This window comes from Pelobates fuscus, chromosome 4 (assembly GCF_036172605.1).
Source record: "Pelobates fuscus isolate aPelFus1 chromosome 4, aPelFus1.pri, whole genome shotgun sequence".
Classification (NCBI taxonomy): Eukaryota; Metazoa; Chordata; class Amphibia; order Anura; family Pelobatidae; genus Pelobates; species Pelobates fuscus.
Window position 1 is genome coordinate 171,770,770 of NC_086320.1, and position 25,629 is coordinate 171,796,398.

At 45.3% G+C, this 25,629-nt stretch overlaps 1 pseudogene; it reads right to left on the reverse strand.

Annotated features, from left to right (window-relative positions):
- Nucleotides 1-1,154: 1,154 nt before the first annotated feature.
- LOC134609391 (uncharacterized) lies at nucleotides 1,155-5,000 on the reverse strand (annotated as a pseudogene).
- Between the last annotated feature and the right edge of the window lie 20,629 nt (nucleotides 5,001-25,629).

Consider the following 25,629-nt stretch of genomic DNA (forward strand, 5'->3'; position numbering starts at 1 on the left):
AAAAAAGAACAACATAAGGACCCCTCCACTTAGGCCCTAACGGTATACTGTTCCACTCTTTAATCCACACTTGATCTCCTGGATGATAGCTATGAACAGGGGGATAAATATTCACAGGTAATCTATCTTGTACCCATTTCTGTACCACCTCCATAGTTTTACCCAACTCTACAACCTGCTGCCGGGTAATTTCTTCTCCCAACTGACTCAAATCCCCCCTTAAGTTACCAAGTACGGGAGGTGGATGCCCATACATGATTTCAAAAGGTGAGAGACCCATCCTTCTGGTAGGTGTACTACGAATACGTAACAGAGCTATAGGCAAAAGAACATTCCACTTAAGCTGAGTCTCTTGACACATCTTTGCCAACTGGTTCTTAATAGTTCTATTCATTCTTTCTACTTTACCAGAGCTCTGAGGTCTATATGCCGTATGAAGCTTCCACTTAATACCAAGCATATGAGTCAGTTGTTGTAGGCACTGATGAACAAAGGCTGGACCATTATCCGATCCTATAGAGCATGGTAGTCCATATCGGGGTATTATTTCTCGTAACAGGAATCGTACAACTTCTCCTGCTTTCTCTGTACGAGTAGGACGTACCCAGCCTGAATAGGTACACACAACTACTAGTAGGTAGCGATGTCCACCGGATTTAGGCATTACTGTATAGTCTATTTGAAGATCGGACATAGGGAGTCCCCCCATATACTGGACTCCCGGTGGTTTCACTGGTCCTTGCCTTGCGTTGTTCTTAGCACATATTACACATCTTCGTACAATGGCTTGAGTCAAGTAGGACAATCTTGGTATGTAGAAATGTTTTCTGAGAGATTCTTCCATACTATCTCTTCCAGAATGTGTCCCGTTGTGATAGTTCTGGACAATTTCTACAGCTAGTGATGCTGGAATAACTTCCATCTTCTAACTGATACCATTTGTTCTCCAGGTACTTCCCAGCTTCAGTCTTTAACCACTCTTCTTCTTGAGCTGTATAAACTGGAGTCCATTGAGACAGTGGAGTCGGTATAAGTGCAGCTATATGTTCCACATATTCCTGTCTTCCTGATTCAGCGGCACGCTTAGCTGCATTATCTGCCATCCGATTTCCTTTGGTTACATCACCATCTCCTTTCAGATGCGCCCGACAATGTATAATACCAACTTCTTTCGGTTCCCACACGGCTTCCAGTAGTTGTAATATTTCAGCTGCGTACTTAATTTCTTTACCCTCTGAATTCAATAGTCCTCTTTCTTTATACAAAGCTCCGTGGGCATGAGTGGTTAAAAACGCATACTTGGAGTCCGTGTAGATGTTCACTCTTAAACCTTCAGCCAATTGTAACGCTCGTGTTAGTGCAATTAGTTCTGCCTTCTGTGCCGATGTTCCTTTTGACAATGGCCGAGCTTCTATCACCTTGTCTATGGTTGTTACTGCATATCCTGCATAGCGAATCCCTTCTTTCACATAACTACTGCCGTCCGTATAGTACTGGACATCAGGGTTCTGGATGGGAAAGTCACGAAGATCTGGTCTACTTGAAAATACTTCATCCATCACCTCCAGGCAATCGTGTTGACTTTCAGTAGGTTGTGGCAAAAGGGTAGCTGGATTTAGGGTGTTAACAGTCTCTAAATGCACTCTTGGGTTTTCACACAACATAGCTTGATACTTAGTCATGCGGCTGTTACTAAACCAATGATTGCCTTTATAGTCTAGCAACGTCTGTACTGCGTGCGGGACTCGCACATAGAGTTCTTGACCCAGAGTGAGTTTATCGGCTTCAGCTACCAGCAGGGCGGCGGCAGCTACGGCTCTTAGACAAGGTGGAAGACCACTGGCCACTGCATCCAGTTGTTTTGACATATATGCAACAGGTCTTTGCCATGATCCCAAGTACTTTGTCAATACTCCCACAGCCATTCTTCTTTGCTCGTGTACATATAAGTAGAATGGACGTGTATGATCAGGTAGACCTAATGCTGGGGCACTCATCAAAGCCTTCTTCACATCTTCAAATGCCTTTTGCTGTTCAGGTGTCCACAGGAAGGGATCGTGTTCTGTACCTTTTATAGCTGCATAAAGAGGTTTCGCCAATATCGCATAACTGGGAATCCATATCCTACAGAAGCCTGCTGTCCCCAAGAATTCCCGCACTTGTCTTCTATTCTTGGGTATTGGTATTTGGCATTTGGCATACAGCTTCTTTTCTCTCTGGCCCCATTATTCTTTGACCTTCAGAGATATGGAATCCCAGATACTTGACAGTTGGCTGACACAACTGAGCTTTCTTCCTGGACACCTTGTATCCTGCCTTCCAGAGAATGTGTAGTAGATCATGTGTTGCTTGCTGACATATTTCTCTTGTAACTGCCGCTATCAACAAATCATCTACATATGGCAATAGTACACACTCTCCTGGGATGGACTTGAAATCCAGTAAGTCTTGACTTAAAGCTGATCCAAATAGGGTAGGTGAATTTTTAAACCCTTGGGGCAGTCTTGTCCAAGTCATCTGGCGTTTCGAGCCCGTTACAGCATTTTCCCATTGGAATGCGAAGATACACTGGCTTTCCGCAGCAATTCGAAGGCAAAAGAAGGCATCTTTGAGATCTAAGACAGTGAAATAGGTAGCCCCGCCCGGAATTAAAGCAAGCAGGTTATACGGATTGGGCACAACTGGGTGTATACTAACAACCGCATCATTAACTGCTCTCAAGTCCTGCACAGGGCGATACTCATCTGTACCGGGCTTTTGAACAGGCAGCAATGGGGTGTTCCAGGGGGAAGTACAGAATTTTAGGATACCATACCTTATGAACTTATCCAAATATGATTGTATATTCATCTTGGCCTTTTGTGGGATGTGATATTGCCTTAAGCTCACTGGATAGACCCCAAGTTTCAGTTCGATTCGAATTGGTGGGATATTACGAGCAAGTCCTGGTGGGTTGTTCTCTGCCCACACTCCTGGTATATTAAACAAGGATTCATCACTCTTAGGGTTTTGGCTAGTCAACGCTGTATAAAGTCGCCACTCTTCTTCCTTTGGTACAGATATTGTCATTATACCTGAAGGTCCATTGAACTTTAAAGATGTTGTTCCATTTGGTAGAAACGTTATCTGCGCTTGTAGTTTTGACAACAAATCACGTCCTAGCAGTTGGACTGGACATTCAGGCATATAAAGGAATTGATGTTTTACTACGTGGCCTCCCAATGTACAGAGTAGACTTTTAAGAACCGGTTTAGCAGCACTCCTTCCAGTTGCTCCTATTACAGTGATAGTTCTTCCAGATGGAGGAGCAACTAGGTCAGTCACCACCGAATGTTCAGCACCAGTATCGATCATGAACGCACTCCTTTTTCCCCCTATTGATACGTCGACCATAGGCTCCGCTCGGCCAAGGGGGATGGAGCCCGGTCGGTATCAATAGTCCTCCATGACCGTGTCAGCCAATCCTACAAAGTCCCTATCTTCTCTATCGCGGGATCTCTGCGCTACTGGATAATACCTGTCTTCTCTAATACTTCCTCTATTGCTACCATTATTCCCTCCAGGACCCCTCTACCTCTCGCTCTGCCTCTATAATTACCATATCCTGCCCTAGGTCTGTCTCTCTCATACTGTTCCCTTTGTGGACACTCACTTCTCCAATGCCCTTCTTCCCTACAGTACGCGCACTGATTCCTACTCAGGGGTTCCCTATTCCACTTACTATCGCCTTTATCTGCTCCCCTATACACCTCTTTTTCCCTTCTATCTACGCCTGCGATCGCTACCGCTAGCATATCTGCCTTTCTACGCATCTTGCGCTCTTCCTCTTTCTTCGTCTCTGTTTCCCTGTTCATATACACTTTATTCGCTACCTCCATTAGTTGGGTTATGGACATCCCTACGAACCCTTCTAACTTTTGTAGCTTGCGCTTTATATCTCCGTAGGCTTGGCTGACAAAGGCAGAGTTAACCATCCGGGAATTCTCAGGGGCCTCCGGATTAAAGGGGGTATACAAGCGGTATGCCTCCAATAATCGGTCATAAAAGACACTGGGCGATTCATCACATTTCTGCAATACCTCAGCCGTCTTAGACATGTTAATCGCTTTCTTTCCTCCAGCTTTCATGCCAGCAATAATAGCGTCCCTATAAGCTTTCAAATGAACCATGTCTGCGCCATTGACATTCCAATTTGGATCGGTGTTTGGATAATGGGCTGTGGCCCATGCTGCTGGGTTGGCCTGATTTTGTGTACGGGCCTCTTCTTCCAGCGCTTTAATTGCCGCTTGATTTATCCTAGTCCTTTCCTCGTTATTAAACAATGTCATTAATAATTGCTGGCAATCAGCCCAAGTGGGATTATGTGTCTGGACTATTGAAGTAAACAGATCCGTCATGGCTTGAGGCTTTTCGGTGTAAGAGGCGTTATGGGTCTTCCAATTAAAGAGATCGGTAGTCGTAAAAGGGACATAAACGAAGACTGGATCAGCGTATTGTATCTGGCCGTCATCGTTAATGTGTGTCGGGCCAGGAGTCAATCAAAGTGGCATTTGATAATATCGGGGTTGTAGAGTACCGGTCAGTTGTCGGGTTAATATGGGGCTTCGTAGAGATGCGTCAGTTAGGGGTTCCGGTCGAGGGGTAGTAAGACAAGGGGATGGGGAAGCTTTACTATGGGGAAGGTTGGTGAGTAAAATATTCCGGGCCGGGCTAGGGGGAGCCTGACCGGAAGCTAGATATGGCGCCAAATCTGGGTATGTGGAGTTAACGGAAGCAGGTATCGGAAGGGGAGGGTTTGAAACAAGAGGGCTGGGCTCTGAGCTAGAGGAGGAAGTAGGTGGGGACAACGGGGCAAGGGGAGGAGCGTTTCCAGCAGCACCTCCTCTTCCTCTTCCGGTGGAGGAGGAGTAAGGGGGCGGCATAGGGATCTCAGACTCAGGGGGCGTGTCCAAAATGGGCGTAATTACGGCCTTAGTGGACGAGCGAGTCCTCGCCACCATGAGGCGACATTGTTCCTCGTGGCATACTCGTATCCATTTTGGCGAGTCTTTTACGGCCTGCCTCCAACAATCAATATAGGGAAACTGGCCGTAAAGTTCAGGCCTACCTGATACAGCCACGTGTACACGCTGTACCAGATTAGGATCCAAACTGCCACGTGGTGGCCATGCGGCAACCAAAGTAGGCCATTCCCTACTACACAATGTAATCAAGCGTGCTGGTAACATCTTTACCCCAAAATCACATACTGTATATCCCTTTTTAAAATTCTTTATCATACATCCTAAGGGATCCAAAATCGTCGAATCTGACGCGCCCATACTTAACAATGGAGCGTCGTTTCCAACAGAAACTATACAAACACTCTACCAACGGTCACACCCGTTCCCTCGGCAACAGCACCACGTGGTACAGTTACTAAGTGAAACGCACACAACAAAACACTCAGGGAATTCCCGTACACACACAGCTGTTACACCAGTCACTAAGTAACTAATACGGGCACAGTATTAGCGAAACTATACGGTCACCCACGCTATAATTCCCTATATTTGAATTACCCGTCTATAACATACCCCAGTAACATCGTCTTTACAAACAGTAGTTACAGTATGGTTAGCATAGGTTAAAGTACAATTTAAAGTCACAGTACAATTAGTAGTGGTTATGGTGTTAAAACATGCAACATAGACAACAATTATTAGTACTTATTTACAGTGTCAGTAATTATACATGGTTATGGTACCGTGCGCTATAATACAATTACACACTATTCACACTCTCGCTAGACGGCAGAGCTCACACTATCTAGCAAGATATACACGCTACTACAACAATCTTTAACACAAATACAATTCCCAACTAATCTATTGGCCAGTACCTTGATGGACTACCTAAAACTATCTACATACGTTTTGGTTAGCCACACTGCCCAAGCACCACATATAGCGAACTAGAGGGCGGAATTTACAACAGTACCCTCTTAGTCTATCTACTCTATCAATAGTCTAGTGGGTTCCAAATTTACACGCCTTCCCACTTAGCCAAGATAGGTTGAGATCTAGCGCACCGAATTTACACAGGCGCCGCTTAGTCTCCCGGTCCCTCCGACCTAGCGAACGAAATATACACCCTAGAACGCTAGTCTAGACAAGACACCGGTATCCGGCTAGGGCTATTTACACCAGAACCCCGCCTGACTCCAAACCAAAATTAAACGGGCTGACTACAGGGCGTTTAATTGAGCGGTGCGCCTTCGCTCCTTCCCTCCACTGGAGGGGGCAGATTCCAAATAACCCCTTATGGGCCTACCGCACAATCGGTATCCAATACCCCTAGTGGGTGTCAGGATCGGGACAGGGATCCAACACGCAGAGTACAAACAGTAGCCAGATACGTATACCGGACCTTAGAATGGCCGGACTAACGTAAGTAGTACAGTATAGAATGGTCAAAGACAAGCCGAGGTCGAGGGTAACAGAAGACAGGTAAGCGAGAGACAAGCCGAATCAAGGGTAACAGAGATAAGCAGAGTAAGGTAAACAAGCCGGGTCAAAACCAAAAGGGATAATAGAATACACAAGCACTGAGTGACTAGAACAAGCTAGAACCACGACAGGGCAATGAGCTAATGAAAGAAGCTCTGTTAAATACCCTGTTCAGAGCAGTAACCACGCCTCCAAGGCGTCCTGATTGGTCCTGCAGCCATTGACTGACAGGTTGTTCCGGGGGAGTGTCCTGATGACTACTTCCTGCCTAGATGCTGTAAAAGGCAGTCACTCCCTTGCGGCTGGCCTAGCATGACCGGATAGACCGCGGGAAAGGGAGCCATCAGACCGTCTGGATGGAGGAACAGCTAAGTCTCTACCTCTTTCGGAGGTAGAGACCACAGGTACCCTGACAGTACCCCCCCTCTCAGATACGCCCACCGGGCGGAATGAACCGGGACGAGATGGGAAGCGAGAGTGATACGCCCTGCGGAGACGGGGAGCATGAACATCCTCCTGAGGTACCCAACTCCTCTCCTCAGGACCATATCCCTTCCAATCAACCAGATATTGTACTCTCCCCCGGGAGATTCGAGAATCAATAATAGAGTTAACCTCATACTCCTCCTGACCCTCCACCTGAACGGGGCGAGGAGGGGCTATTGTGGAGGAAAATCTGTTACATATGAGTGGTTTCAGCAATGAAACGTGAAACGAGTTCGGGATGCGTAAGGTATTAGGAAGAGCTAAACGATACGCAACTGGATTGATACGGGTCAGCACCCTGTAGGGTCCAATATAACGAGGAGCGAACTTCATGGAGGGCACTTTTAAACGGATGTTCCTCGTGCTCAGCCATACCCTATCACCTGGAACAAAGACCGGAGCCGCCCTTCTACGTTTATCAGCGTGTTTCTTGACCAACATAGCGTTGTGCACAAGGATTTGTCGAGTTTGATCCCACAACTTCCTCAAATTGGCAACATGAACATCAACCGACGGCACCCCCTGGGAAGGGGAATCCGAAGGAAGAATAGACGGATGAAAACCATAATTCATGAAGAAGGGGCTTGAATGAGTAGAGTCACAAACGAGATTGTTGTGTGCAAACTCCGCCCAAGGAATCAAACCGACCCAATCATCCTGGTGTTCAGAAACAAAGCATCGTAAATATTGTTCAATTTTCTGGTTGGTACGTTCAGCAGCTCCGTTAGACTGAGGATGATAGGCAGAAGAAAAGTTTAATTTAATACCAAGTTGAGAGCAGAAGGACCTCCAAAAGCGGGAAACAAATTGGGAGCCTCTGTCCGATACAATTTGAGAGGGTATCCCATGTAGGCGAAAAATCTCCTTAGCGAATATCTCTGCCAATTCGGGAGAAGACGGGAGTTTCGGCAGGGGAATGAAGTGTGCCATCTTAGTAAACCTGTCAACCACGGTGAGGATAACAGTCTGTCTTTTAGAGATAGGTAGATCGACAATAAAGTCCATGGCCAAACAGGACCATGGTTTTTCTGGAACCTCCAAGGGTTGCAGGAATCCACATGGAAGCGTATGGGGTTGTTTGGTTTTAGTACAAACTTCACATGCAGCGATGAACTCCTCAATATCCCTCCGTAAAGCAAGCCACCAGAAGTCCTTAGAGATCAACGCGTAAGTTTTGCGAATACCAGGATGTCCCGCCATCTTGCTATTATGTAAACACTGTAAAAGTTCCAGTTGAAGAGCAGGAGGAACGAAATGACGGCCCGCAGGAGTCTGTTTAGGTGCTAGATGTTGCAACTTAATGATCTCGGCCAGTAATGGAGAATGAATCCTGAGATTCGTATTAGCAATGATATTGCATTTCAGAACTATAGAAGAAAGAACTGGTTCAGGTACAGTAGAAGGTTCATATTGGCGAGATAATGCATCGGCTTTAGAGTTTTTAGAACCAGGTCTGTAAGTCAGTACATAATTGAAGTGAGTCAGGAATAAGGACCAACGAGCTTGTCTAGAGGATAAGCGCTTAGCCTCCCCAATATAGGACAAGTTTTTGTGGTCCGTCAAAATCGTAATAGGGTGTAGGGTCCCCTCCAACAAATGTCTCCACTCCTTTAAGGCTTTAATGACTGCTAACAGTTCCCTTTCCCCGATGTCATATCTGCTCTCAGGCCCAGAAAATTTCTTAGAGAAGAAACCACAAGGGTGTAACGGTTTATCCACCCCTAACCTTTGAGACAGAACAGCCCCAACTGCTGTCTCAGAGGCATCGACCTCGAGCAAGAAAGGCAGAGTCGTATCAGGATGGACTAGAATGGGAGCCGAGGCAAAAAGTTCCTTGAGAGTCTTGAAAGCACCCAGAGCTTCCTTAGACAAGAACTTAGTATCAGCCCCTTGTTTGGTCATATTGGTAATAGGCGCAATGATAGAGGAGTATCCTTTAATGAAGCGCCTATAGTAGTTGGAAAAACCAATAAACCTTTGGATAGCCTTGAGTCCTTTGGGCAAGGGCCAGTCTAAAATAGATTGAAGTTTTACAGGATCCATTTTAAAACCCTCCCCAGAAATCACGTATCCAAGAAAGTCTACCTGAGACTGATCAAAACTGCACTTCTCCAATTTGCAATATAGACCATGTTGCAGCAGCTTGTGTAATACCTTTCTGACCTGTCTATGGTGAGTCTCAATCTCCTTAGAGTGTATTAGTATGTCGTCCAGGTAAACAATAACACAATCATGCTGAAACTCCCTAAGTACCTCATTAATCAAATCTTGAAATACTGCAGGAGCATTGCATAGTCCAAATGGCATAACAGTGTATTCGTAATGGCCATACCGGGTATTGAATGCCGTCATCCACTCGTGACCTTGCTGGATTCTCACCAAATTGTAAGCCCCTCTGAGATCTAACTTGGTGAAGATTTTGGAGCCCTTAAGACGATCAAATAACTCGGTAATCAGTGGGATAGGATAGGCATTTCTGACAGTTATTTTATTCAAGCCTCGGTAATCGATACAAGGTCTCAGCGTGCCATCCTTCTTCTTAATGAAAAAGAACCCAGCCCCGGCCGGAGAAGAAGACCTCCTGATGAATCCCTTTTCTAAATTCTCCCGAATATACTCCTCTAGAACCGAGTTTTCCTGAACAGACAAAGGATATACATGGCCCCTCGGAGGCATAGTGCCGGGTAGAAGCTTAATCTTACAGTCAAATGACCTGTGTGGAGGCAAAGAATCGGCATTCTTCTTGTCAAACACTGCCCTTAAGTCTAGGTAAAGGTCTGGTATTTGTCTTTCTGTGGACTGAGTAGGATTCTCCGGTATGTTAATATTAGCTAATGGAGAAACCTTGCACAAACACCGATCCTGGCAGCCCTGGCCCCACGAGAGTATCTCTCCTAACTCCCAATCGATAATAGGGTTATGTTTTTTCAACCATGGGTACCCCAGAACTATGGGAACGGAAGGAGACGAAATGAGCAGAAGAGATAAATTCTCCACGTGTAGGATACCCACATTTAAATTAATGGGTATGGTCTCACGAAAGATAACAGGGTCTAGTAGTGGTCTACCATCTATGGCCTCAACGGCCAAAGGTGTCTCCCTTAGCTGGGATGGGAAATTGTTCTTACTAGCAAAGGCTTGGTCGATAAAATTCTCAGCAGCACCGGAATCTATCAATGCCATAGCCCTTACTACTTCCTTCCCCCAAGTTAAGGAAACTGGTAGCAGAAGCCTGTGATCTTTATAATCAGGAGTAGAGGACAAAATAGAAACACCCAAGGCCTGTCCTCTAGAGAGACTTAGGTGCGAGCGTTTCCCGGGCGGTTAGAACAGTTCGAGAGTAAATGACCCTTGGCTCCACAATACATACACAAACCCTCTCTTCTCCTGTGCTGTCTTTCCTCCTCAGAGAGGCGGGTATACCCTATCTGCATAGGTTCAGTAAGCAAAGATATCGTGGAGTCAGGACTTGGAACAGCGGGAGCTAACCTAAAAGAAGGTCTCTGGTTCCTCTCTCGAGTGTTCTGTCTCTCTCTTAGACGTTCATCTATACGAGAGATGAACGAAATTAAATCCTCTAAATTCTCAGGGAGTTCTCTGGTAGCAACCTCATCAAGGATTACATCAGATAGGCCATTCAAAAATACATCCATATACGCCTGCTCATTCCACTTGATTTCTGCCGCCAGAGACCTGAACTCTAGTGCATAATCCACCAGTGTTTGGTTCTCCTGTCTCAGGCGCAACAGTAATCTGGCTGCATTAACCTTTCTACCTGGAGGGTCAAATGTTCTTCTAAAAGCAGCTACAAATGCGTTATAGTTATAAACTAATGGATTATCGTTCTCCCATAGTGGGTTGGCCCATCTCAGAGCTTTCTCAATGAGTAGGGTGATAATAAATCCTACTTTTGCCCTATCTGTAGGATAAGAGCGAGGTTGCAATTCAAAGTGGATACTAATTTGGTTTAAAAAACCACGACACTTCTCAGGAGCCCCACCATAGCGTACTGGGGGGGTAATGTGAGAAGAAGCACCCACTGTGGCTACCTCTAGACCTGAACCGACAGGAGAAACAGGGGTATTACGTATCTCCTCTGGTGGGTTATTGGCACAAGCTAATAGAGCCTGTAGCGCAAGCGCCATCTGATCCATTCTGTGATCCATGGCTTCAAACCTAGGATCAGGAGAAGCCAGCTGACTGTTTGTACTTGCAGGATCCATTGGCCCTGTCGTAATGTCAGGATCGGGACAGGGATCCAACACGCAGAGTACAAACAGTAGCCAGATACGTATACCGGACCTTAGAATGGCCGGACTAACGTAAGTAGTACAGTATAGAATGGTCAAAGACAAGCCGAGGTCGAGGGTAACAGAAGACAGGTAAGCGAGAGACAAGCCGAATCAAGGGTAACAGAGATAAGCAGAGTAAGGTAAACAAGCCGGGTCAAAACCAAAAGGGATAATAGAATACACAAGCACTGAGTGACTAGAACAAGCTAGAACCACGACAGGGCAATGAGCTAATGAAAGAAGCTCTGTTAAATACCCTGTTCAGAGCAGTAACCACGCCTCCAAGGCGTCCTGATTGGTCCTGCAGCCATTGACTGACAGGTTGTTCCGGGGGAGTGTCCTGATGACTACTTCCTGCCTAGATGCTGTAAAAGGCAGTCACTCCCTTGCGGCTGGCCTAGCATGACCGGATAGACCGCGGGAAAGGGAGCCATCAGACCGTCTGGATGGAGGAACAGCTAAGTCTCTACCTCTTTCGGAGGTAGAGACCACAGGTACCCTGACAGTGGGTCCGCCGTCTAAAACAGCGGTCGTCTTACCTCCTCGTTCCTGAACCTGAGTTCACACTCATCGACGGGGACACCCCAGCACTGACTACGTAGAGGCCGATGATCTCCTGGACAACAAACCAGTGGCGCAGAGACGAAGGGAGGTCCACGCAGAAGTTCAGGGGTGCAGCCGTAGAGAACGTGGGCAAAGATAGACCGTCTCACGCCTCTGCTTCTCAGCTACCGTTGAACAATGAGCTTCCCGGCCAATGCACCAAATGATACCGGAGAAACTGACGGAAGCCAAGCACAGAGAGATGGACACAGGTTTCTTCAGGAAGGAAGAGATTCTTTATTCGGTTCACCGATCGGGACTCAGAGGGACTAATGTCACCAAAATACAACAAGTTCTGAGCCCCGGACAATAGTGTAGGCTCCTTATATAAGCATGTAACTCCACCCATAAGTAGCTCCACCCACACATTCTCTTACCCAATCAATCGAATAAGAGCTAACTTCCGGTTTGACCGCATGGCTTGCCCAACACAATGGAGGAGGGGAATACTACATCCGGTATTCTCGCACATGCTCCGTACACTACTGATCGTATCTTTGCCACGTGCAACTAACCGACCGATACACCAGTATATTCACGTACCCATGCCACTTGGTAATCTCGGCCTACTAAATTTATTTTTACCGCTGTAGGGATATTCCAAACTCTTAGACCTCTAGGGATCATATCCTTTTTAATGTAATTCTCTAATGAGGAAATCTCCCAGCATGTTCTAATCTGTTGTTTGTATAGTTTAGTTACAAAGTTAAATGAATGGTTGATATCGGGGGACTAGATTTCTCTCAAGGTTATCATTGAAGAAACCATTCTCAGCATCCCTACACCATGTATTGAAGTCTTGTTTGTTTGATAAGAAACCGGTCATTCCCAATCTTAAGTGGTTAACTCGTGATCAGTAACCTAGGTAACTAAACCTTAAAAATTATAAAGCAAAGAGGCTACAGTGCAGGACCAACCAACACTGATGCCTCACAGTACAGTAGGTTACGGAGGTACTGAAGGGTGTGAACCCATGGTATATTAGAAAGAAACAATTACAAAGTGGGGTGGGAAATCCACCCACTTAAAGTAGGTGGGACCCACTCCACACAAATAGACCTCCAAAAAGTAAAATGTCATCAAAGTGGTATGAACGTTTTATTATACAAAGCCAAATAAATAAATAGTAAACACAAAATATGTGCAAACCCAAAATGTGTAAAAAATAAAAAAAGTTAAATGAACAGTAGTCATACACCTTTAAAAGGCTGGGGTGGGTTTGTCCTTAAGTTCCAAATTTATATTCAGGAGGCACTTATGTAAACATAGTCCGTATCCCAAATAGGATAGCAATCGGATTGAGGGAGCACCCCTACCTCCCTTTATTACAGCCAGGATCCAGATGCCAGTCAGCTCTTGACAAAGGCGTATACCTTTCCCGAAACGCGCATCAGGTCGAGTCTTTTGCTGATGCACTTACTTTGTTTTTAATTATTTGTTGACTGGGGTGTTTGTCCTGTCTGGATTTACATGGCCCTGAGCCGGTATTTCTGACGGACTGTTAGCATTGAGTAGAGACCGACTAGATAGGCTGCCTTGAAGCAGTAGTGGGTAGATATTTGAATAGACGGAGAGTCTCTACCAAATAGTCTCACTGCTGGACTTAAATGGTCAGTGGGGATCTGTCAGCGGGCTGCCTCGAAGCAACAGTGTACAGCTAAAAAAATTTAAGTGATGGGGTCTGAATACCTTGTGGATGCACAGTACATACAGTGTATGATTTGAAGTATTGCTCTTGTTTAAGCTGAATGCAGCTTCACTGGATTTAAGTTGAAAACTAAATCCTAAGCCTAGGGTTGTTGAACTATGGTTTGATTTAGAAACGACTATGAAAAAAGGATACTTAAGGGCGGCATTGCTGCAAATAAGCCATGAAATGCGTGTTGATTTTAATCATCTGTAAATCAGCGGCTGATCTAGCAACTTTGCAAGAGCAGGTGAAGCTTAAGATAAAAATGACCAACTACATTGTATATCTAATCTTTCCCCTATCCGACGCATAGAACATTTTGCATTTGAACTCTTGCTGGGAACTATATTGGCATCTCTAATAAGTTGGCAGCATTATGTTATGCAGGTGTTTGTCATACGACACAGGCTTATGTAACTTGATAGGAAGTATGTAAATATCCCTTTGCAGCAATAATTACATGGCAGCTGAAGCCAAGAGGCAAATCATTATTCCCTTGAATATTTTCACAACAAATATTAACTCTGAGGATATAATCAGTTGGGAATAGATTAAAAGCAAATTTAACTGGGATTAATTAGCCTCTCAAATGATTGTAGGACATTGTTCTACAACAGACAGGAAGCTTATTTGTAATGAGTTATTTAACTTAAAATAAAGCATAATTTTATTTGAATAATACATAGCACCATATTCTGGCTAGATTTTGCTGACATTTTATTCACTCTTGATCGGTAAATATTACTCATCAGCCATTATGTTGGCCAGACTTAATTAAAAAATAATGGACCAGCAGTAAAATTTCCATTAATAATTTTATAAGCAGGTGTTCTTTGATACACTGGGTATGTATTTTTTCTTGAAACAGATTTCCTATCTTCCTTGTTTATCTTTTCTCTACGTGGACATTTGTAAGTGACTGGCATAACTAGTACAGTTCTGCTCTAAAGTTTGCATACCTTTGGAGAATTGGTAATGTATGTACCATTTTTAAAGAAAACATAAGTGAGTAGGCAAACACATTTCTTTTATTTCTTATGGGATTCATTTTCAGCTGTAGGTTATAAAAGAATAGAAAAATCATAAAACAAAGCATAGCAAAAAAAATTAAAATTAAATGACTAGACATGTGCAATTCGTTACGAATGTACATTCGGACAAATTTTGTGCAATTCGGATGCTTATGAATGTCCGAAGTTCGAATTGCCGAATTTACGAAGTGTCGAACTGAATCGAATTGCCAAAGTTCCGAAGGGTTAGGGGTAAGGTTTAGTGTTAGGGGTTAGTGTTAGGGGTTAGGGTTGCCGATGTGGGGAATTTCCGAAGTCCTGAATTTCGGAAGTGCTGAACCGAATGCCATTGATCCGAATTGCCGAAGCAGTCAAATTTTTTTTCTTATACGAATTTACAAACGAACCGAAATTTTTGCCCATGCACATCCCTAGAAATGACCCCTGTTCATAAGTCTGCATACTCTTAGTTCTCTATACTGTGAGGCGTGTTAAGGTGTTGTCGGGCATATTGCAACTGGGCTTTTTTTGTGGCCTTCGCACAGGAAAGGCTTCTTTCTGGCAACTCGACCTTACAGTTTGAAACAACCACACTGTCTTTTTCCAGAGCAGCCTGTATTTCTCCTGAGGACCTGTGGGTTTTTCTTTGTATCCTGAACATTTCTTCTGGCAGTTGTGGCTGAAATCTTTCTTGCACGCTCAGAACGACATGGAGGAAGAAAGGAAAATACGCAGATATAGTGAAGTATGTTAGACCTCTGTTGTTTTTAAATAAGGAAAAAAAATGCACTTACACTTTTCTGGAGCTTGTGCTCAGCTCCAGATATATGCGCCTGGAGGATATAATTCCCATCTGTGGATATATTGTAGGTCCTTGTGCATATTCAAGGGCGTCTTCAAAAGGTAGTGAGGCTGTTCTTTTTCAATAGTAGTGGTCCAGCAATCGGATATTCTAAGTCGGGAACAAATGGGATATTGCTCAATATAAATAGGCATAGGTGGTATGATCCCCACCAAGGATATCACTTCCAGTTGAAGATAGAAAATGGTTATAATATTAAAATGTTAAAAGGATAGGCTTTGCGGCTCGAAATAGCATAAATCTGCTATATTTATTGGAGACAAATAAAATCAATAGCATAAAACAGCTTAAACACTAACGCGTTTCACCTGCAAAAGAGCTGAAATCTTTCTTGGTCTACCTGACCTTGGCTTGGTATCAAGAAATCCCCAAATTTTCCACTTCTTAATAAGAGATTGAACAGTACTGAATGACATTTTCAAGGCTTTAAATATCTTTTTATATCCTTTTCCATCTATATAAAGTATCATTACCTTGTTACACAGGTCTTTTAACAGTTATTTTCTGCTCCTCTCGGCTCAGTATCTAGCTTGCTTAGTGCATCTACGTAATTTTAAAAGCTGCAGGTGTGGGAAATTAACCTTTACTTGCTCTTTTAACCTGTGTGTCTAACCCTGTGTATCTGTAACAAGGTCAAACAATCATGGGTATGTAAACTTTTAATCAGGGTCATTTGGGTGATTTATGTTATCATTATGATTTAAAAAGGAGCCAAACAACTATGTGATAATAAATGCCTTCATATGATCACTATCCTTTAATAAAATACTTTTTTGCATGATCAGTCATATTTTCAAAATCAATGCGAAAATTTCACAATTTCGGGCAGGGTATGCAAACTTTTGAGCACAACTGAACATGCTGTGGTTTCAGCCTTTTTAGTATGCAAGCCCGTTGTTCATGTCTACCATGATAGAAATGGCACAGTAATCTGGCTGGCAGCTGCTATGTCTTAAAATAATGTGCAGTTGTACGTGAAACACTTAACTGCAGGAAGTACTTTGTAGAGTCTAGGTTAGATCAATAGGACCTTACTAATGTCTCAAAATCAGCCCTCATCACACTCCTCGGAGAACAAAATACAACAGGACTGTACTGACTGTGACTCTGAGGGTCCCCACTCATCCCAGCAAGGGGGAACAGAGAGGAGAGCTGCAGGGGGGCAGGACAGAGGGGATCAAGAGGAAGATTGCACGTAATATAATTTTATAATTTTTTTAATGCATACATATAAATGTAAAATGCTGTAATTTGGAGGGTCTGGAACGGATGAATCAATTTTACATTACTTCTTATGGGAAATGTAGATTTGGTTCTCGAACAAATCGAAACTCGAACAGCCTTCTGGAACGGATTAAGTTTGAGTTCTGAGGTTCCACTTTACATATATATATATATACACACATTTAATAAGGAACTTATCCTTATCCCACTTATTTATATAGACAGTATCTCACAAAAGTGAGTACACCTCTCACATTTTTAAAAATATTTTATTATATCTTTTCATGTCACAACACTGTAGAAATTACACTCTGCTACAATGTAAAGTAGTAAGTGTACAGCCTATATAACAGTGTAAATTTGCTGTCCCCTCAAAATAACTCCACACACAGCTATTAATGTCTAAACCGTTGGCAACAAAAGTGAGTACACCCCTAAGTGGAAATGTCGAAACTAGGCCAAAAATGTCAATATTTTGTGTGGCCCCCATTGTTTTCCAGCACTGCTTTAACCCTCGTGGGCATGGAGTTCACCAGAGCTTCATAGGTTGCCATGGACTCCTCTTCCACTCCTCTATGACGACATCACAGAGCTGGTGGATGTTAGAGACCGTGCACTACTCCACCTTCCATTTGAGGATGCCCCACAGATGCTCAATAGGGTTTAGGTCTGGAGAAATGCTTGACCAGTCCATCACCTTTACCTTCAGCTTCTTTAGCAAGGCAGTGGTCGTCTTAGAGGTGTGTTTGGGGTCGTTATCATGTTGAAATCCTGCCCTGCGTCCCAGTCTCTGAAGGGAGGGGACCATGCTCTGCTTCAGTATGTTACAGTACATGTTGGCATTCATGGTTCCCTCAATGAACTGTAGCTCCCCAGTGCCGGCAGCACTCATGCAGGCCCAGATCATGACACTCTCACCACCATGCTTAACAGACACACTTGTCTTTGTAATCCTCACTTGGTTGCTGCCACACACACTTGATACCATTTGAACCAAATACGTTTATCTTGGTCTCATCTGACCACAGGACATTTCCAGTAATCCATGTCCTTAGTCTGCTTGTCTTCAGCAAACTGTTTGCGGGCTTTCTTGTGCATCATCTTTAGAAGAGGCTTCCTTCTAAGACGACAGACATGCAGACCAATTTGATGCAGTGTGCGGCATATGGTCCGAGCATTGACAGGCTGGCCCCCCACCCCTTCAACCTCTGCTGCAATGCTGGAAGCACTCATTTGTCTATTTCCCAAAGACAACCTCTGGATATGATGCTGAGCAAGTGCACTCAACTTCTTTGGTCGACCATGGCAAGGCCTGTTCTGAGTGGAACCTGCGCTGTGAAACCGCTGTATGGTCTTGTCCACCATGCTGCAGCTCAGTTTCAGGGTCTTGGTAATCTTCTTATAGCCTAGGCCATCTTTATGTAGAGCAACAATTCTTTTTTCCAGATACTCAGAGAGTTCTTTGCCATGAGGTTCCCTGTTGAACTTCCAGTGACCAGTATGATAGAGTGTGAGAGCGATAACACCAAATTAAACACACCTGCTCCCCATTCACACCTGAGACCTTGTTACAATAATGAGTCACATGACACCAGGGAGGGAAATGGCTAATTGGGCCCAGTTTGGATATTTCCACTTAAGGGTGTGCTCACTTTTGTTGTCAACGTTTTAGACATTAACAGCTGTGTGTTGAGTTATTTTGAGGGGACAGCAAATTTGCATAAAAACTTGGAATGTGACGGAAGATTAAAACCAATAGGCCCATCTAGTCTACCCAATTTTCTAAATACTTTTAATAAGTAACTGGCCTTATCTTAAGTCTAGGATAGCCTTATGTCTATCCCACACATGCTTAAACTCCCTCACTGTAAAATGGATGTACAATCTATGTTAATGATGCATTTTGATATGCTCAATAAAAAACAAAAAAGAAAACTCCCTGTGTCCTGAAAGACTCATCTGATCTCTGCTATCTCTGATCTCTGCTATAAAAGACAGCACCCCAAAAAGCCCTTTTTAGGGCTAGAACATCAGTCTGCTTTTTTTCCCTGTGTAATCTAATTGCAGTTGCCTGCCAAGCCTGCCAGCTTCTGTGTCAGGCTCACAGTGGATACTGTGCCCACTTGCCCAGTGCCACCACTCATATCTGGTGTCACAATAGCTTGCATTTAAAAACAACAAATTATTTTCACTGTAATAGATTGAATAGCAGTTAGTTGTCTGCAAGCGTCTGGGTGTCAGGCCTTCAGCATGTACTCTGCCAACCTCTGCCACTGCACTTTGCCACTTATATCTGGTGTCACAATAGCGTGCCTTTAAAAAGAAAATATTTTTTTCACTGTAATCTAATAGCAGTCAGTGTCCTTCAAGCGGGTGTCAGGCCTTCAGCGTGTACTCTGCCAACCTCTGCCACTGCACTTTGCCACTCATATCTGGTGTCACAATAGCGTGCCTTTAAAAAGAAAATATATTTTTCACTGTAATCTAATAGCAGTCAGTGTCCTTCAAGCGGGTGTCAGGCCTTCAGCGTGTACTCTGCCAACCTCTGCCACTGCACTTTGCCACTCATATCTGGTGTCACAATAGCGTGCCTTTAAAAAGAAAATTTTTTTTTCACTGTAATCTAATAGCAGTCAGTGTCCTTCAAGCTGGTGTCACGCCTTCAGCATGTACTCTGCCAACCTCTGCCACTGCACTTTGCCACTCATATCTGGTGTCACAATAGCGTGCCTTTAAAAATAAAATATTTTTTTCACTGTAATCTAATAGCAGTCAGTGTCCTTCAAGCGGGTGTCAGGCCTTCAGCATGTACTCTGCCAACCTCTGCCACTGCACTTTGCCACTCATATCTGGTGTCACAATAGCGTGCCTTTAAAAAGAAAATATTTTTTTCACTGTAATCTAATAGCAGTCAGTGTCCTTCAAGCGGGTGTCAGGCCTTCAGCGTGTACTCTGCTAACTTCTGCCACTGCACTTTGCCACTCATATCTGGTGTCACAATAGCGTGCCTTTAAAAAGAAAATATTTTTTTCACTGTAATCTAATAGCAGTCAGTGTCCTTCAAGCGGGTGTCAGGCCTTCAGCATGTACTCTGCCAACCTTTGCCACTGCACTTTGCCACTCATATCTGGTGTCACAATAGCATGCCTTTAAAAACAAAATATTTTTTTCACTGTAATCTAATAGCAGTCAGTGTCCTTCAAGTGGATGTCAGGCCTTCAGCATGTACTCTGCCAACCTCTGCCACTGCACTTTGCCACTCATATCTGGTGTCACAATAGCGTTCATTTAAAAACAAAATATTTTTTTCACTGTTATAGATGGAATAGCAGTTAGTTGTCTTCAAGCGGGTGTGTCAGGCCTACAGCGTGTACTCTGCCAACCTCTGCCACTGCACTTTGCCACTCATATCTGGTGTCAGAATAGCGTGCATTTAAAAACAAAATATTTTTTTCACTGTTATAGATTGAATAACAGTTAGTTGTCTTCAAGCGGGTGTGTCAGGCCTACAGTGTGTACTCTGCCAACCTCTGCCACTGCACTTTGCCACTCATATCTGGTGTCACAATAGCGTGCATTTAAAAACAAAATATTTTTTTCACTGTTATAGATTGAATAGCAGTTAGTTGTCTTCAAGCGGGTGTGTCAGGCCTACAGTGTGTACTCTGCCAACCTCTGCCACTGCACTTTGCCACTCATATCTGGTGTCACAATAGCGTGCATTTAAAAACAAAATATTTTTTTCACTGTTATAGATTGAATAGCAGTTAGTTGTCTTCAAGCGGGTGTGTCAGGCCTACAGCGTGTACTCTGCCAACCTCTGCCACTGCACTTTGCCACTCATATCTGGTGTCACAATAGCGTGCATTTAAAAACAAAATATTTTTTCACTGTTATAGATTGAATAGCAGTTAGTTGTCTTCAAGCAGGTGTGTGAGGCCTACAGCGTGTACTTTGCCAACCTCTGCCACTGCACTTTGCCACTCATATCTGGTGTCACAATAGCATGCACTTAAAAACAAAATATTTTTTTCACTGTTATAGATTGAATAGCAGTTAGTTGACTTCAAGTGGGTGTGTCAGGCCTACAGCGTGTACTCTGCCAACTTCTGCCACTGCACTTTGCCACTCATATCTGGTGTTACAGTAGCTTGCACGCATAGTACCACTAATCCAAAAAAAATGACAGGCAGAGGCAGGCCACCCCGCAGGGGCCGTCGTGGTCGTGGTGCTGTGATTCCCTTTTGCCCTAGAATAATGCCCAGTTTTCAGAGGCCACGTACCCTGAACTTGAAAAGTTCTGAGGACATAGTTGACTGGCTAACACAGGACACCCAATCTTCTCCAGCTTCCGCTCGGAACCTTGACGCACCATCCTCCTCCAGCTTAGCTTCGGGCACCTCTCAAGTTACCACTCACCTGCCTGCCGCCACCACCAACACTAGCACCACAGCCGCTTCACTTTATCTGTCAGATGAGTTATTTACACATCCGTTTGAAGAAATGAGTGATGCCAACCATTATTGCCAGAGGATGTAGATAACAGGGATATGTCTCCGTCAGGCAGCATTAAACACATGGACGTACGGTGTGATGATGATGATGATGATGTTGTACCCGCTGATGCTTCCTTTGCTGAGTTGTCAGATACAAGTGAAGCGGTTGATGATGACGATGAGTCCCTGGATGTCACGTGGGTGCCCGCTCGGCAAGAAGAAGAATAGGGCGAAAGTTCAGATGGGGAGACAGAGATGAGGAGGAGGAGACGAGTTGGAAGCAGGGGGAGGTCATCGCAAGGAGCTAGTGGCACAGTCAGACAGCATGCATCGGCACCCAAGGTCAGCCCAACAGCACGCCAATCAACGCATGCTGTTGCCACAACCAGAATGCCGTCATTGCAGAGCTCAGCAGTGTGGAATTTTTTTGGGGTGTCTGCCTCTGACAACAGCGATGCCATTTGCAACCTGTGCCAAAAGAAACTGAGTTGTGGGAAGTCCAACACCCACCTAGGTACAACTGCTTTGCGTAGGCACATGATCACACCTCACAAATGCCTATGGGATCAACACATGAGTACAAGCAGCACAAAAAATCAAAGCCGCCATCCTCATCCTGGTCCAGCATCTTCAGCAACGTCAACCACTACTGTCCTCCCTGCCCCCTCTCAACCATCCACCACTCCGTCTCTCACCTTGAGCAGTTCCCGCTCATCTTCCCACAGTCAGGTGTCTGTCAAGGACATGTTTGAACGTAACAAGCCAATGTCAGAAAGTCACCCCCTTGCCCGGAGTCTGACAGCTGGCTTGTCTGAACTATTAGCCCGCCAGCTTTTACCATACAAGCTGGTGGAGTCTAAGGCGTTCAAAAAATGTGTAGCTATTGGGACACCGCAGTGGAAGGTACCCGGATGAAATTTCTTTTCACAAAAGGCAATCCCCAATCTGTACTCGATTGTGCAAAAGGAAGTAATGGCATGTCTGGCACACAGTGTTGGGGCAAGGGTCCATCTGACCAGTGATACCTGGTCTGCAAAGCATGGTCAGGGCAGGTATATCACCTACACTGTGCATTGGGTAAACCTGCTGACGGCTGACAAGCATGGAATGCGTGGCTCAGCAGAGGAGTTGGTGACACCGCCACGACTTGCAGGCAGGCCTGCTGCCAACTCCTCTACTCATCCTACTCCATCCTCTTTCATAACCTCCTCGGCTGAGTCCTTTTCTGCTGCTGCGTCTTGCTCCGCATCAACGGCACCCGCCCCCCCAGGTACTATTCCACATCCCGGATACGGCAGTGTCACGCCGTCTTGGGTTTGACTTGCTTGAAAGCAGAGAGTCACACCGGACCAGCACTCCTGTCCGCCCTGAACGCACAGGTAGAAAAGTGGCTGACTCCGCAGCAACTGGAGATCGGCAAAGTGGTTTGTGACAACGGAACAAATTTGTTGGCGGCATTGAAGTTGGGCAAGTTGACACATGTGCCGTGCATGGCACATGTGTGTAATATGATCGTACAACGCTTTCTGCATAAGTACACAGGCTTACAGGACGTCCTGAAGCAGGCCAGAAAGGTGTGTGGCCATTTCAGGCGTTCCTACACGGCCATGGCGCACTTTGCAGATATCCAGCGGCGAAACAACATGCCAGTGAGGCGCTTGATTTGCGACAGCCCGACACGTTGGAATTCAACACTCCTAATGTTCGACCGCCTGCTCCAACAAGAAAAAGCCGTTAATGAATATTTGTATGACCCTCGTATAAAAAGGCTGAAGGAGAACGACCTGTACTGGGTGTCCACACTACTAGAGCCCCGGTATAAGCAGAAAGTGGCTGAAATGTTACCAAATTACAACAAGTCGGAAAGGATGCAGCATTTGCAAAATAAATTAAAAAGTATGCTTTACACAGCGTATAAGGGTGATGTCACAGCACAACGGGAATCTAACAGGGGAAGAGGTGAAAGTCATCCTCCTCCTCCCACGACCACGCCGGCAAGGACAGGACACTTTACATATGTGTTGTTGATGGAGGACATGCGGAGCTTTTTAAGTCCTACGCATCGCCACAGCCCTTCGGGATCCACCCTCAGAGAACGACTCGACCGACAGGTAGCAGACTACCTCACCTTAACTGCAGATATCGACACTCTGAGGAGCGATGAACCCCTTCACTACTGGGTGTGCAGGCTTGACCTGTGGCCTGAGCTATCCCAATTTGCGATAGAACTTCTGGCCTGCCCCGCTTCAAGTGTCCTGTCAGAAAGGACCTTCAGTGCAGCAGGAGGTATTGTCACTGAGAAGAGAAGTCGCCTAGGTCAAAAAAGTCTAGATTGGGGGCGGAGCCTGGCAGCCATCCTGAATAGACGCCATCAAAGCTTGCTCCTCCAAAATCTACCACAATCTGCCAAAAATCAACAACATCAAGCCCTATCTACCCTCCAAAAACACCCAGCACCTACCAGCAAGCACCCCGCACCGTTTCATGCCTTTCTTTCAGGCACCCAAACAACCCAGACGCAAACTCAAAACTGCGGCCTACCGCGCCACTCCAGTCCTGGGCCTAGAGGCCTTCCTCGGCGGGATCTACCCGGAACTCCCTCCTCTCAACGCGGCCGCAAGCAAAACAGAAATGGCCCGCCGCTCACAAAAACCCGCAACCGGCTACTGCACACAAGGTAGGGATATCGGGGAGATGCTCCTCCGGCCTACACACCCTGAACCGGCCCAGGCCGCTCAACTCCACGCCAGCAGCCTGATCTCCGACCCGCACGGAGAAGAGCCGAGCACAGCGGCGACCCCTCTGGCAGACCAAACACCACCACCAGAACCCCTAGATGATTCAGCCCCCACCACCAAAGGGGACTTAAAAGCACTATGGGCAAATATACAAAACTTACTAGCTGCCGATGTCGCAAGGGTTAAGGCAGACATATCACAAGTAACAGAACGTGTTGGAACGGCAGACATCAAAGTCGTTCAGGACGAGGTCTCCAGCCTTAAAGACACAGTCCAACAAATACAAATGGAACAACATGTCCTAGCTGCTCAACTCATGTCCCTTGAGGATAGACAACGCCAAATCCACATTAAAATCAGGGGAGTACCCACCACAGTCCCAACCGAGGAACTAGCACACTACGCGAGGCGACTCCTCGCCACGATCCTCCCTCAAGCTATCGCCAAGAAACTAGTCCTAGACAGGATCTACCGGGTCACAAGCACGGTACAAATCCCCCCCAGCACACCTAGAGATGTAATCCTGCGCTGCACGTCGATACAGGACAAGATACAGATAATGACAGCCCTGAAGGGTAAAACGCCTCTGGCCTTCGAGAGCTCTCAATTAACTTTCTTTCAGGACCTCACCAGAGCCACACTACTAAGGCGTAAAACATTCGGGCCAGTCACAGCCTCACTACGCGCTGCTGACATAGCCTACAGATGGGGACGCACTGGCTCACTGCTAGTACACCACAATGGGACTACCCATAACCTCACAACCCTGTCCGGAGCACCAGCCTTCCTATCTGCACTGGGACTGCAACCTTCGCATCTTAACCCCGCACCTGCAAGTCAAATAGAAAATTGGGAACCAGAAGACGATCTAACGCCGACCCAGATAATGAGAAACCGACAATCTACAAACACCTAACTATGTTCAAAGGCTGAGCCTAAAAACAACGCATATACCTCGGGAACAATTTCCGATGCGGACCAAGACTTTACCGATACTCGGTTGAGATCCCCTCTAGTGCCTACACCATTGCATAATCCATCCCATGCACCCCCCCCCCCCCCATGAGATGTATATGCACGTATTATTACTTTTTGTTTCCCTGTTAACACCAATATAAATTTGTTCCTAAACACTACCACTATTTACATGAGGTACCCATGCACCCAACCATACCAAACAGACCTACGCAACAGACAAATTGATGGCACCCACCTTAGATACACCCCTCCGTCTCCCCGCCACCCCCAAGGTAAGGGGAATAGTCAAGATGCCACAGGCAGTACCCTGCAACGCGGAACCCCACACACATCTGATCAAACACAAACTAGAACCTAACGGGGGCCCATAGACAGGTACTCACTGACATCTGACACCACAAGCCTGACCCAAACCTGTAACAAGCATGTATGCTCTTAGGCTCCCAAGTAAAGCCACACTTGGTAACCACGAGCATTCACAGACACCCAAACCTGGAGTATCCCAGGGAACTAACACACAACCCACCACACCTGTCTGCAACAGCACAACCCTGGGCGTGTCACCTAACTTGTCAACTATAAAAAAAAAAGTGCTTAGTTTAACTTGTATACCAATCTTATAAACCTGTATAATGTTTACACATGCTTTGACACTGTATTTAGATGCTTACTTGAGACTGCTTGTCACAGCTGTCGTGGCAAGACAAGCGTGTATGTTATTAAGCCATGCACTACGAAAATAAAGAATTTTTACAAAAAAGT